This window comes from Erythrolamprus reginae, chromosome 4 (genome assembly GCF_031021105.1).
Source record: "Erythrolamprus reginae isolate rEryReg1 chromosome 4, rEryReg1.hap1, whole genome shotgun sequence".
Classification (NCBI taxonomy): Eukaryota; Metazoa; Chordata; class Lepidosauria; order Squamata; family Dipsadidae; genus Erythrolamprus; species Erythrolamprus reginae.
The window spans coordinates 120,068,384-120,084,505 of NC_091953.1; the positions used below are offsets into that span (position 1 = coordinate 120,068,384).

General features: G+C 39.7%; 1 long non-coding RNA gene across 1 annotated transcript in view; it reads right to left on the reverse strand.

Annotated features, from left to right (window-relative positions):
• Positions 1–16,122, reverse strand: part of LOC139166976 (uncharacterized) — a 92,448-nt gene that overhangs the window by 18,683 nt on the left and 57,643 nt on the right. Inside the window, exon 2 of the long non-coding RNA XR_011559065.1 lies at positions 15,575–15,674. This is a non-coding gene — a long non-coding RNA (uncharacterized lncRNA). The remainder of the gene's footprint in view (positions 1–15,574; positions 15,675–16,122) is intronic.

The window sequence follows — 16,122 nt, forward strand, 5'->3', positions numbered from 1 at the left end:
TGCCATAAATCAGACGATGTACTAACAAAAAGTATATGCCCCCTTGAAAAACAAAAATTGGAGTAGGATAACCCAAACTGTTTGCAGGATCTGCCATGCTTTTCCCAGTTTTTTGACTTTCAGTTTCGTTTGCCCAAAATATCCAGTATAGTCAATACATTTGGAGAGGACCTGGCTGTATTTATGAGACCTCTAATGAATTATTAAACTTCTCTTTCTGAAATAAGATTATACAATTGTTTGGAAGAGGATGTCATTTTCTGATTACTCAAAATAAGTTTCAGGAAGTTCGGAGTTGTAGTCCTGCAAGTCCCCATATCAGTTAGGCAAGGAAACTTGCTGATCCTTTTACTGGGATTAATGCCAAGTATCTAAAGCTATGTTGTTTAAAATTTTGATGAAGCCACTGAGGAAGCATTCGAAACACATCTAGCCTACCTCGTGTCAAGGTTTCCTTGGAACATTTTTTTTAAAGTGTACTTCATATTACGCTCTCAGCAAAGAGGGCAGGACCTTAACCAGAGGACATTTCACTCAAGGACTGCTGCAGACAACTTAGAATTTATAAGGACTATATTTTATGCATGCTTACAGAATAATTTTAGCAGTATTTGCTCCTGAATAATATCTCTTTTTTTAAAAAAAACCTTCCATTTTTTCTTTTATCCAAAACATTAAAATACAAAAAAAAGACAGAAACAAAACTAGACAAGAATATATTTTTAAAAAGTGAATTTAAAAAAAACCTTCCATATAATATCCCCCTTAGTTGAACATTGATAAATCTATTGCAACAATAATAGCTTCACCCTTAAAAAGCATGTCCAAAATTTTTATATATATGACGGTCTTGGTATATTCGGGTTTTTTCCCTTGTAGGATTTAGAAATTTCTGGCGACGTTTCGACGAGGTCTCACTCGTCATCTTCAGGCTGGTGTTTCTGTCCTTGTTTTCAGGTGAACACTGCGAGACCTGAGCTGCCTTCCTTCTATAAATACTGGTGGCTGGGTGTGGTTTGATGGCTCAGCAATTGCCTGCTGTGTAGAAACTTCCTGGTGAGTCAGCCGTCTCCCGAAGCCAAACGCCAAACCCAAACTTCCGCGTTTGGCGTTCGGAGGCTGCTGGGAAGCCGCACGGCTGTTTTAAAAGGTGACAGCTGGGCTGGGGGGGCTTCCCAGCAACCCCCCCAGCCCGGCTGTGACCTTTTAAAGCAGCCGCGCTTCCCGAAGCTGAACGCCAAACCCAAACTTCCGTGTTTGGCGTTCGGAGGCTGCTTGGAAGCGGCGCGGCTGTTTTAAAAGGTGACAGCCGGGCTGGGGGGCTTCCCAGCAACCCCCCCAGCCCGGCTGTGACCTTTTAAAACAGCCGCGCCGCTTCCCAGCCGTCTCCCGAAGCCGAACGATAAACCCAAACTTCCGCGTTCGGCATTCGGAGGATGCTGGGAAGCCCCGCCGCCTGGCTGTCACCTTTTAAAACAGCCTGGGGGCTTCTCGGCGGCCTCCCGAACGCCGAACCCAGAAGTTCGGGTTTGGCGTTCGGCGTTGGGGAGGTCACTGAGAAGCCCCCAGGCTGTTTTAAAAGGTGACAGCTGGGCGGCAGCGTTTTTTTTTGCGGGTTTTTCTTTTGGTTGCACAGATTAATTGACTTTACATTGTTTCCTATGGGAAACAATGTTTCGTCTTACGAACGTTTCGTCTTATGAACCTCCCTCTGGAACCAATTAGGTTCGTATCTTGAGGTTCCACTGTATATATATATATATATATATATATATATATATATATATATATATATATATATGACGGTCTTGATATATTTGGGTTTCTTCCCGTGTAGGATTTGGAAATTTCTGTCGACGTTTCGATGAGGTCCCACTCATCATCTTCAGGCTGGTGTTTCTGTCCTTGTTCTAAGGCGAACACTGCGAGATAGAAAAACTTCCGATAGAAAAACATCCCCAAAATATGAACAAGAGGGATGATACCTCCCGCCTACCAGACATCTGGAAACCAGCCCTCAAACGTAACCCAGCCATAAAAACAGAAGCTAGACTCAGAACACATATTGCAAAACAATCAAGTAGCCTGAAAGCTCCAACTACTCAGGATATCATGCCTAATCAACAACCATTAACTAATCAGCATACTTCAGCTACATCAACGACCCCAGATGTTACCCCACTGACTCACCAGGAAGTTTCTACACAGCAGGCAATTGCTGAGCCATCAAACCACACCCAGCCACCAGTATTTATAGAAGGAAGGCAGCTTAGGTCTCGCAGTATTTGCCTTAGAACAAGGACAGAAACACCAGCCTGAAGATGATGAGTGGGACCTCATCGAAACGTCGCCAGAAATTTCCAAATCCTACACGGGAAGAAACCCGAATATACCAAGACCATCATACCTGTACCAGTGAAAATCTACGAAAACAAATATATATATATATATATATATATATATATATATATATATATATATATGTAACATGTTTAAGCTGAATTTGAAAATTAAGGGAGACTAGGATAGATCTATTTCGGCCTTATTTTGGCCTCATCAGCTAGCCATACCCACTGGGACTTGAACCTGCAACCTTTGCCTTGTAAGGCAGAGAATTATCCTCTAGGCTACAGTATCCAATCCCTTCAGCTCTGTACCAGGGAAGGGTTACATTTTGTGTCGAATCACCCTGGTATATTGAAGGAACATCACAGCTCCTTTTTTGCCTCTCGGCCCAACCCAGGGCCATTTCCAAGGCAGTTAATTTTATTGATAGCCGACAATTCTATCTGTATGTGTCACATGTTTAAGCTGAATTTGAAAATTAAGGGAGACTAGGATAGATCTATTTCGGCCTTATTTTGGCCTCATCAGCTAGCCATACCCACTGGGACTTGAACCTGCAACCTTTGCCTTGTAAGGCAGAGAATTATCCTCTAGGCTACAGTATCCAATCCCTTCAGCTCTGTACCAGGGAAGGGTTACATTTTGTGTCGAATCACCCTGGTATATTGAAGGAACATCACAGCTCCTTTTTTGCTTCTCGGCCCAACCCAGGGCCATTTCCAAGGCAGTTAATTTTATTGATAGCCGACAATTCTATCTGTATGTGTCACATGTTTAAGCTGAATTTGAAAATTAAGGGAGACTAGGATAGATCTATTTCGGCCTTATTTTGGCCTCATCAGCTAGCCATACCCACTGGGACTTGAACCTGCAACCTTTGCCTTGTAAGGCAGAGAATTATCCTCTAGGCTACAGTATCCAATCCCTTCAGCTCTGTACCAGGGAAGGGTTACATTTTGTGTCGAATCACCCTGGTATATTGAAGGAACATCACAGCTCCTTTTTTGCCTCTCGGCCCAACCCAGGGCCATTTCCAAGGCAGTTAATTTTATTGATAGCCGACAATTCTATCTGTATGTGTCACATGTTTAAGCTGAATTTGAAAATTAAGGGAGACTAGGATAGATCTATTTCGGCCTTATTTTGGCCTCATCAGCTAGCCATACCCACTGGGACTTGAACCTGCAACCTTTGCCTTGTAAGGCAGAGAATTATCCTCTAGGCTACAGTATCCAATCCCTTCAGCTCTGTACCAGGGAAGGGTTACATTTTGTGTCGAATCACCCTGGTATATTGAAGGAACATCACAGCTCCTTTTTTGCTTCTCGGCCCAACCCAGGGCCATTTCCAAGGCAGTTAATTTTATTGATAGCCGACAATTCTATCTGTATGTGTCACATGTTTAAGCTGAATTTGAAAATTAAGGGAGACTAGGATAGATCTATTTCGGCCTTATTTTGGCCTCATCAGCTAGCCATACCCACTGGGACTTGAACCTGCAACCTTTGCCTTGTAAGGCAGAGAATTATCCTCTAGGCTACAGTATCCAATCCCTTCAGCTCTGTACCAGGGAAGGGTTACATTTTGTGTCGAATCACCCTGGTATATTGAAGGAACATCACAGCTCCTTTTTTGCCTCTCGGCAATATATATATATATATATATATATATATATATATATATATATATATATATATATCCAATGTTTTTTTAGCTGGAATTTTAAAATTAAGGGAGACTAGGATGGTCCCATTTCGGCCTTGTTCTGGCCTCATCAGCTAGCCACACCCTTCCTTACTGGGATTTGATCCGGTGGACTCTGCCTTGTAAGGCAGAGAATTAGCAATTTTTTTAGCAATAAAAACACACACACACACACACACACACACACACACATATATATATATAGGGGTGGGCTACTGGCCGGATGGGGGGGAACACAGTGGGGTATCAAAAATGAATATATGAAGGGAAAAAAGTTTACAGGTTAAACAACAGCAAAATTAAAGCTCAAGATCCTTTGTTATTAGTCTGTTATTATAATTTATTTGTACAAAGTTTACAATGTTTTTTTTTATTTACCATAAATTACCCCAGTCATTATCTCTGATATGTCATGGATCAAAAAAACCTTTTCTTCTACTGTTTTTAAATTGTTTAATATTGTATCTGATTGGGAATCAACCTGATTCTTCCCTGGACTTTGCAATGTTTTATTAGATTTTATTTATGTTCATTTTTGTTTTGCTACTCAAGGAACATCCTAGATTGCCAATTTCACTCCACTCCGTAAAAGCTTCTTTGCATTGTTTACATACTGGTAATGTGGCAACTCTGGAGAGGAAAGTGGTGGGTTGATGTTTGGTTTTTTTGTTTTTTGTTTTGGAGGCACAGGTTTGTTTGACTTTCATGTTTGTTTCTCAAAAGCTTGACATTTCAGCTTTGAGCCATCTTTGTGGGCAGAATCAAATGAGATGCTTTGCAATCTCTGGAACCACCCAAAGAGCTCCTTTGTTCTCATGGAACCCAGGTGACCAGCAAACATTCCAGGACATGCAAGAACTTAATCCACTTAATTGAATTTCTGAATATCTATGCCCAAAGGAATTCTTCTATATACTCTCAGAACAATTAGTAGAACTTAAAATCAGTATCATCAACACATACTATGGAGCTCCGCTAGAAATTTATGTGTTTTTTATAACAGGAAAGAGGAACATTTCTTTTGCCATGGGCTCTCTAGTTGTATTGTCACAGCTTCGTTTTACAAAATATGGTAGAAAGAAGGGTATTAGTGTTCTGAAAATACATGATATTATTTATTGATACTCCGCATATCTTCCAGACAATTTTAGTTTAACCAGGCAAGCAAAGAGAAAAAATAAGGATGTTCGGGATTCTGAAGGCGCAAGTAGTTGGCTGAGCAGAATTTTGCTTTACTCCCACCTTTATTTTGCAAAAAACTGAGATTCAGTCAAAACAATGTACTTCTACTATAAGATTTTCCAATCTTTCTCCTTTACTTAGGTATGCCCAGGGTGGGCTACTGCCCGGATTGGGGGGAACACAGTGGGGTAGCGAAAATGGAGCTCCACCCCAGAGCACCCAATTTGCAATGAAAGATGTTGAAAGAAAATGCATAAGCCACGCCCACAGTGTGGTAGTAAAAATTTTGGTAGCCCTTCACTGGGTACGCCGTACATGTTTCTAGCTTTCTTCTCTGTCTTTTCAAATACTGATTACCCCCGGAAGCCGAGTAACGACGCTGAGACATGTTGTGGATTAAAAATGGGTCATTTATTGAATTAACATAAATTTAAATAAATTTGCATAAATTTGCATACGTCAATTTCAATATTTAAATTCAGAACACACTAAGGACCTGCAGAGGCCAGAACTAACGGGGCGGAAATTCCTACCATAACATTCCTTGGCAACATTGGGCAAAAACTCCCTGCTGACCCAGGTGAAGGTACCACCTTCACCTGGGTCCAGGCCACGCCCCTTCGTCGTGTGGGAGGAGTCCACCCTCCAATCCCTGTGGGAATTGGATCCGGTGATTCCCATGGACATCCTCTCTCCAATCCCCGATGTTGTTTCAACCTCTAGTTCCTGGAGAGAGGCGGTCCATCACCCTTTAGGATGCCCAAAAGGAGAATGCGCAGTTGCTTCTAATTGCCCATTTCCGCCCCTAACCTGCCAAACCCCAATGACCAAAGGGAGGCCTATACCACTAAGTGCGCCGCACCCCCTAACCAATCCAGTCCATACCCTCAGTGTGGAATAGGCGAAAAAACGGCCGCCTCTAAAGGGGAGGCCGCAAAAAATTCCTATTCGGCCCCGAGGCGACCTCCTTAGGACACACTGTTGATAGCGGAGGGTGGGCGGGTGTTCGCTTTAAGAGCCAAGGCAAGGGGGAGGTCTTGTCCAGATTGCCCTTAAATAGGGCGATCTAAGACCTCCCACAAAACCCAACAGGCAGCGCGCCGCCCTGGCGCACTGCCAAAAGCCGAATTTCCGGGTTCCGAGGAACCCGGAAGTCCGGACTTGGAAGAGCTGTCGGCAGCGTCTCCCGGCCCCGCAGGTAATTTCGGCTGGCGCTAAAACCGCCAGCCGTGCATATATGAAAAATACAAGAACATTTTCCTTACAGATACATAAAGATTCATTATTTTGTTAAAGGAATATTGCATGGACAGTACTTGTGTCTCCACTTATAAAGAAGACCAAAAAAGAAAGTGTTTGGACTCTTCTTGATTCTATTTACCAATCAAAAACTTCCAAGCCAGATCGTCTGCCCCAGGCAATAAGCTTTCATCCAAATGTCCGTTCTACAGAATAGTTTTGGTTTCACGTACATTATAGGATGTGGCTCTTTTTTATTTCAATTTCTGTATAACAGCATTGCCTAATTTTGATGGACTCAAAGGGACTGATCTGGAATGCCCGCTTATAGGCATTGCCACAAAATAATTGAGATGGTGAGAAGACAATGAAAGAACTAAGCTTCTACTATCTATCCCTTTATTTTTACACATACACATACACACAAACACACACACGCACACATACATCCTCTTTCCAACAGGCATTGCAAGAAAGGAAGGAAGGAAGGAAGTAAAAGTGAAAGAGAGAAAGGAAGGAAGGAAGGAAAAGAGAAAAGGAGGAAGGAAGGAAAATAGAAAGAAAGAAAGAAAGAAAGAAAGAAAAAGAAAGAGAGAGAGAGAGAGAGAAAGAAAGAAAGAGAGAGAAAGAAAGAAAGAAAGAAAGAAAGAAAGAGAGAGAGAAAAGAAAGAAAGGAAGAAAGGAAGGGATGGAGGGAGGTAAGGTAGTAAGGAAAGAAGGAAGGTAGAAAATTTTTAAAAAATTGTTTAGAAGTTTCGAAATGTGTCAATTACACAATCATTATATGCAGAATTTTCATATCCATCAATGAGATGTTCCCAAATACACTTATTCTTGTTTGTGTTTTCTTTTTCTCTTGAGAAACTATTAAGCAAGATACTATTTATTCTTCAGCAGTTGACGCATTAGACAAACAAAGAAAAACATGCAGCAGTTGAATGTGGATCATCATGGGAATAGAAGTCACTATCTTTTTAATCTTTCTCTGTTTTGAACAATACCGTGTTTGAATGTGATGGAATTCTAGTCTATGCAAGCAGATCACCATGTATTCAAAGATAAATCCCATAGCTGGGCAAAGGTATAATGCATTTCCATTGATTTTAGAGGCTATGGTGTGTTTTCAGGTAAGATATGAGCATTATTATGCTTTATGGCTGCACTTCTGTTTTAGCTTTACGCATCCCAGTGGAGCTGACTTTGATAGACAAAATTCATTGCAGAAAATTTCAAAGCAAACAAATACACCAATTAATTGTTTGAGTAGACCCCTGGGCATTACTACAACCAGAAACTACATTGAAGTTAAATTCTGAGAAAGCAGTCTGAATAGTTGTGGCTGAATTCCCAAGGTGGTGCCAAATTCAGCTATAATAGTATAGGTCATTGCACAATAAGAAACTGAAGTAATACAGGAGATTCATTCTTCTCTTTCATATTCATTATGCTCTCTCATGCCGAAACCAATGAGATTTAAATCCTTCCCTTTCACCAGATCAGGCCTGATATAAAGTCACTTAATGCTATCAATTCTATTTTCTTGCAGGCACAATAAAAGGAGAACAAGAATACAACCAGAGAAGGTGATGTCTCCGTAGTTGATTAATTTGTGTTGGCAAGTTACACCAAATAATAAAAACAAATCTGATTTCTCAGATGAAGTATATGTATGAGATTTAGTAATGTATTGCACTATTTTCTTATAACATTTGGTACCCTGTTTGTTACTCTGCCAGTTCGTCTCTGATATACCTGGTACAGAGCTGAAAGGATTGGATACTGTAGTCTACAGGTTAATTCTCAGCCTTACAAGGCAAAGGTTGCAGGTTCAAGTCCCAGTGAGGGTATGGCTAGCTGATGAGGCCAAAATAAGGCCAAAATAGATCTATCCTAGTCTCCCTTAATTTTCAAATTCAGCAAAAAAACAAAACAACACATATAGATAGAATTGTCGGCTATCAATAAAATTAACTGCCTTGGAAATGGCCCTGGGTTGGGCCGAGAGGCAAAAAAGGAGCTGTGATGTTCCTTCAATATACCAGGGTGATTCGACACAAAATGTAACCCTTCCCTGGTACAGAGCTGAAAGGATTGGATTCTGTAGCCTAGAGGTTAATTCTCTGCCTTACAAGGCAAAGGTTGCAGGTTCAAGTTCCAGTGAGTGTATGGCTAGCTGATGAGGCCGAAATAAGGCCGAAATAGATCTATCCTAGTCTCCCTTAATTTTCAAATTCAGCAAAAAAACAAAACAACACATATAGATAGAATTGTCGGCTATGAATAAAATTAACTGCCTTGGAAATGGCCTTGGGTTGGGCCGAGAGGCAAAAAAGGAGCTGTGATGTTCCTTCAATATACCAGGGTGATTCGACACAAAATGTAACCCTTCCCTGGTACAGAGCTGAAAGGATTGGATACTGTAGCCTAGAGGTTAATTCTCTGCCTTACAAGGCAAAGGTTGCAGGTTCAAGTCCCAGTGAGGGTATGGTTATCTGATGAGGCCAAAATAAGGCCGAAATACATCTATCCTAGTCTCCCTTAATTTTCAAATTCAGCAAAAAAACAAAACAAAACGACAGAGAATGAGATGGCTGAATAGAGTCATTGAAGCAGTCTGTGTGAGTTTAAATGAACTCCAGGGGGATGGTAGAGGACAGGAAGTCCTGGAAAACATAATAACATAAGAAGAGGCATGATGAATCAGGCCAAAGCCCATCGAGTCCAGCATTATGTGTCATACAGTGGCCCACCAATTGTACATGGTGATCTTGAGCAGAAAGGGAAGGCAAAACCCTCCCTTTCCCTTGACTCCCAACAAATGGTACCCAAGGGAATCCTGCCTGCTTCAACCAACATAGAGGCAGCACTAGGATATCTATTTCTAATCCGGCCTTGAAGCTATCCAGGCTGACACCTGTCACAAACTCTTCTGGAGTGAATTCCATAAACCAATGATCCTCTGGGTGAATAACATTTTCCTTTATTTGTCCATGTTGTTCATGGGGTTGTGATGGGTTGGATACAACTTTGTAACATGACTTTGCGACTAACCACAGCCACCATAACAAATCCCTTGCTTTGGGGTGACTAAGTGGAGTTGAGCATTTACTGGCCAGGTGCCCTTCTTGATGCCTCCTCAAGATTCACAGTAGATATTTTCCCTTTGTGCCCTGATAGAGAAACATATGTTTCTAGGATTGAAAAACATACGTCTCTAGGATTGAACTCTCAGCCTTCCAAGTGGGATACAAGCGTCTTCACCTCTAGGTCACTGGGCCACATATATAAGTAGCTATGGTAATATGTTAATAATCTGTGAGCTATCAACAAATAGAATGAGATTCCAACATCCCTCTAAGAGGGAGAGGGACAATTTCAAAATGTGATCAACCAACCAAGCAACCAACAAAACCACCAACCAACCAACCAACCAACCAACCAACCAACCAACCAACCAACCAACCAACCAACCAACCAACCAAGTAATGTTACATTTATTGATCCAAAAACCAACTCCAAAACTTTTCTGCTCATTGATGAGGGCATAGACTAATCAATCAATCAATCAATATTATAAACATAAAAATAAAATATACATAAATCTCATATTTGTGCCTTTTCAATCAATTTCTTAAAAACTTGATCAAATAGAGCTGAATGTATGAACGTTACCAAATGTTCATTTATAGGAGTTGTTTAAAAGTAGATATTCATGATGTCTAGATTCCAGAGCATGTTGTAAATGCTTAGCTGACCATGAGAAATCCTAAGAAAAGCTACCTAGAGTTTGATTCTTGATCAATAGCATGTGTGTGCAATAATTCTGTTGTATATCATTTTCATAATATTATAGTCTCAGGCTAGTTACCCATGCTTTATATATTCTGTTGCTTATCATTGGCAGACCAACTGAAGAACACAGAGATACTGCAACCTCACGCTTATATCATGTGATTATGGTATCTGTTAATGTATTGCAACTATGCAGAGAAGCCCGATTGTTACCCAAGTTGACTAAGCACTGATTGGATCGTCAAGCAAAGCCAGAGGAGCCAAAGCCAATCCTACCTTGCATGTAGGATTGAAGTATTTATATCTACTTTGTTGCTCCTTGAGAGCATCTTCTAACAACTATATACATATAAAGGGGCTTGCTAAGATTTTCTAAATATCCTAGCTAAACATTATAATTATTATTTAGACCAGCCTTCTCATTGGTGAATAGAAATTCTGCAAATGGATGACAACAGGTAAGATGTATATTCCATAATGTTTCTCTAATATGATAGGCAGGACTGGATATTGTAGTCATATCTGGAATTTTCTGGAGAAAGCTGCTCTGTAATGCTGTATGGGTTTTGTAGTCTGGTTTACCTTGTAAGACTAATAATGGATCTCTGACCATAGAAAATTTCATTTCTGCAGGGTCTAATCTGGGTCAGTCAGCAGGACCAGAGGTTGCCAGTGACTGACCCAGATTGGATCATGCAATATTATCCTGGGACACATATATTTATATTCATTAATTAATTTCATTTCATTTGGAAGGTCAACCTAAATCATAGGTTTCATATTCTAGATATGCAATTTAGCAAAAGATAATATATATTTCATTTATATATTACGTGTGGGTTTCCAATGAAAATTGGCAAACTTGATCAGGAAGAATAAAATTTCCATATTATTATTTAAAAACCAGCCACCATTTGAATTTTCTGGTCATTTTTTTCAGTAACAATAATAACAAAGAATATTTGGAGCATTGTTAGTGTAATTTATAAGTGCCCTTCTTTTTAAATAAATATCTACTGCTCTGCAACATTTGTTATTTTTTAAACAGTACAAATTTTAGATTTTAACATGGACAGTGAAATTTTAAATTATCATCTCCCCCCCCCTCTCAAACCCCACCAAAATATCTAAATCCATGTAACCTTTTTCTGATTATACCAAGTTTTCTTATTGAGGCATAATTCTTGTAATGTTCCATAAAAAATTGAGCATGTAGAGACACCAAAGCAAATATTAAATCCATGGCTGAATTAATTCCATTAATCATACTGTTCTGTCTTACAAATCTAAGACAATTCAAAATGTTCAAATATATTTTTCATCCCCAAGATTACTGTGACTATATATTTAACACTGCTTAACGGAAGGTATATAATATTTTATTAACAACTTGGTTATGATGAATATATTTTTCGTATAATAATTTCGTATAGTGTACTTAAAACATTTTGAGTATATAAAGCCTTATATGGCTTCTGGCAATATCAGGAATGCCTTAGAGCTTTCCCACTTTGTTGTAGACTTAGTTGTTGCCTTTCAGTCAATAGGTTGGGGTTGAGAATCAGATCTTTGGGCTGAATTAGATTGGCTTAAATTCTATCCAACCTCACCTGAAGAGTAATATGACTAACGTAATGTATGTGTGAAATGGTCAGAACACACCTAAACTATATTAGCATGTTGAATTCTGTTTCAGTACATTTAAAAAAAACTTTCTTACCAACTTACTTTTCTCAGCCACTCTGGTGTGCTAGGATTAAACTGCTCAAGGCCACCCAGGGATCTATTTCACCTAAGACAGGTTTGAACGAGAAAGTTCTGAAATCTATATTTGCCCACTTTGACACACTGAATCTCAAAAAGTAATTACAAACATTGTAGATTCCCATCACAGAAATGTTTAATAGTTGCAACTACTGACTCACTGCCACCCACAATTCTTCTTTAAGAAATTATTATTATTATTATTATTATTATTATTATTATTATTATTATTATTATTATTATTATTATTATGTCAATACAACACAGCAAACGAGATCACTATGCTGGATTTTGTATTTCATCACCAGTCGAGCGCTTCCCAAGCACCTAGGACTGGGTGATGGAGCAGCGAATTATGTTTGCCGATCCCAGTAAAGCATCCTTTTGCAATTGACAGATGGAGATTTTGTCAATTCCGATGGTTTTCAAATGTCCGCTGAGATCCTTCGTATTTCACTAATTTCTCTAGCTGCTTCTCCTCAATTCTGCTGTCCCCTGGGATTGCAATGTCGATGATCCATACTTTCTTTTCCTCCACAATCAGGATGTCTGGTGTGTTATGCTTCAGAATTCGGTCAGTCTGAAGTCGGAAGTCCCACAGTAGTTTTGCTTGCTCATTTTCGACCACTTTTTGGGGCTTATGATCCCACCAGTTCTTTGCTACTGGGAAATGGTAGTTCCAGCACAAGTTCCAGTGGATCATCTGTGCCACAGCATCATGTCTATGCTTGTAGTCAGACTGACTACAATATATTATTATTATTATTATTATTATTATTATTATTATTATTATTATTATTATTATATTATTATTATTATTATATAATATATTATTATATTAATATTGTTACTATACAGTGTGTTTTAATGAGAATAGACTGGAAAAGGGCCATTTACTAGAGCTAGAAGAAGAAGAAAAAGGAAAAAAACTTTAATGACTGCTAGATAACATTTTCGGTAATCTTTCTACTGCCGAAGATGTCAATATTTTTGCAGCCCGCTATCCAAACTCCTTTTCATTAGGAGTTAAAGCTTCTAAAGTTCATTAAAGTTGAAGTTTCATGCATTTAAAATGTACATTTAAATACTTATACAGTGTGTGTATGTATGTATGTATGTATGTATGTATGTATGTATGTATGTATGTATATATGTATATATGCACGGAAGGGCTACCAAATTTTTTGCTACCACACTGTGGCCGTGGCGTATGCAGGACACGCTGCATTTTCTTTTAATATCTTTCAGTGCAAATTGGATTCTCTGGGGTCGAGTTCCATTTTCGCTACCCCACTGCGTCCCCCCCCATCCGGGCAGTAGCCCACCCATGTATGTATGTGTGTATGTATGTATGTATGTATGTGTGTATATATATATATATATATATATATATATATATATATATATATATATGTCACATGTTTTTGATGAATTTGAAAATTAAGGGAGACTAGGATAGATCTATTTCGGCCTTATTTTGGCCTCATCAGCTAGCCAGACCCTCACTGGGACTTGAACTTGCAACCTTGGCCTTGTAAGGAAGAGAACTAACCTCTAGGCTACAGTATCCAATTCCTTCAGCTGTGTGTGTGTGTGTGTGTGTGTGTGTATGTATGTATGTATGTATGTGTATACGTACATACATACATACATACATACATACATATATAGTAATACCTCATGATACGAGCTTAATTGGTGCAAGGAGGAGGTTCGTAAGACGAAAGGTTCGTAAGACGAAACATTGTTTCCCATAGGAAACAATGTAAAGTCAATTAATCCGTGCAACCAAAAAACCCCCCGCAAAAGAATGGCTTTCGGTGACTGCTGGGAAGCCGCGCGGCTGTTTTAAAAGGTGACAGCCGGCCTGGGGGGCTTCCCAGCACCCCCCCGATCACGAGTTCGGGGTTCGGGGGGGTGCTGGGAAGCCCCCCAGGCCGGCTGCAACCTTTTAAAACAGCCACGCGGCTTCCCAGCTGTCTCCCGAAGCCGAACGTGGAAGTTCGGCTTTGGCGTTCGGCTTTGGGAGACAGCTGGGAAGCCGCACGGCTGTTTTAAAAGGTGACAGCCGGCCTGGGGGGCTTCCGAGCAACCTCCCGAACTGAACCCGGGGTTCAGAAATATGTTGCCTCTTCTTACGAACTTTGTTCGAGTTACGAACCGGCATTCGGGAGGCTTCTGGGAAGCCCCGCCGCCCGGCTGTCACCTTTTAAAACAGCCGCGCGGCTTCCCAGCAGTCTCCGAACGCCGGTTCGTAACTCGAAAAAAGTTCGTAAGAAGAGGCAAAATTTTTCTGAACCCCGGGTTCGTATCACGAGTTGTTCGTAAGACGAGGGGTTCGTATCTTGAGGTACCACTGTATATATATATAATATTATGAATATATATTAAATTATATTAAACATATTAAATATATATTTAATATATTTATTTTTAAATATTGAGCAAAAAAAGTGTGATACCATACAGAATATATTTTGTCGGCTATGACTAAAATTAACTGCATTGAAATGACCCTGGGTTGGGCCGAGAGACAAAAAGGAAGCTGTGACACTCTTTCAATATACCAGGGTGATCCAACAGAAAAAACATATAGCCCCTCCCTGGTACAAAGCTGAAGGGATCAAACCCTGTGGCCTAGAGGTTAATTCTCTACCTTTCAAGGCAGAAGCTGCAGGAACAAATCTCAGTAAGGGTATGGCTAGCTGATGACGCCAGAACAAGGCCGAAATAGTGCTATCCTAGTCTCCCTTAAATTTAAAAATTCAGCAAAAAACATGTGATACATACTTTATGTGTATACATACATACATACATACATACATACATACATACATACGTATACATGTGTGTGTGTATATATATGAATGATGATAGACAGACAGACAGACATATGATGGATCGGTACAGTGAGATAGCAAGAGAGAGATAGTGTGTGTATGTATGTATGTATGTATGTATGTATGTATGTATGTATGTAAGTATGTAAGTATGTATGTAAGTAGGTAGGTATGTAGGTAGGTAAGTAGGTATACCCTGTTTTTCCCAAAATAAAGCATTCCCGGATAAGAAGCCTAATAAGGTTTTCGAGCGCAATAAGGCCAAGCATTTATTTAAAAAATATAAGACAGGGTTTTATTTTTAGGGAAACACAGTATATACAGATAGAGGGGGGTGGAAGAGGGAGGGAGGGAGAGAGAGAGAGAGAGAACAATAAAATATAAAATGAATAACAAAATTAAATAAATAAATAAAAATACAATACAATATTAAAATGAATAAAATAAAATAGCTAATACATGCTCTATTAAAATGGCATAGTAAAAAAAAAACCAGCATGGGACAGGATTAGTTATTACATAGAGAGCAACACAAACCCTACCAACAACAACCACTTAGCATTTTTAGATATAGCTCATATAAAGTGACCAGATTTTTAAGTTGCTGAAGCGGGACAATATTGATGGGGGGGTGGGGGTGACAAAAATAATTCTTTATTTTTTTCTCTCTCATCCTCTCTCCATTTCTCTCTGGGGGACGCCCTTACCTCTCTGTGATGTACAGGCAGCATCCTGCAAGCATGGCCTCAGGCTGAAGCCTATCCTGAGAGAGACACAGGAAGTACTGGGAGACACAGGAAGTGCAACCTGGAAGACACAGGAAGTACACAGGAAGTCACTATAGAGAAGAGAGAGAGATTTTTTTTTATTTGTCATACAAATATAGTATTGTATTTAATATTTAATATGTTTGTGAGTGACATAGGGGAAGGTTTGGTAGGGAAGGTTTGCCTATTTGCCGATGACTCTAAAGTGTGCAATGGGGTTGATATTCCTGGAGGCGTCTGTAATATGGTAAATGATTTAGCTTTACTAGATAAATGGTCAAAGCAATGGAAACTGCAGTTTAATGTTTCCAAATGTAAAATAATGCACTTGGGAAAAAGGAATCCTCAATCCGAGTATTGTATTGGCAGTTCTGTGTTAGCAAATACTTCAGAAGAAAAGGATTTAGGGGTAGTGATTTCTGACAGTCTCAAAATGGGTGAACAGTGCAGTCAGGCGGTAGGGAAAGCAAGTAGGATGCTTGGCTGCA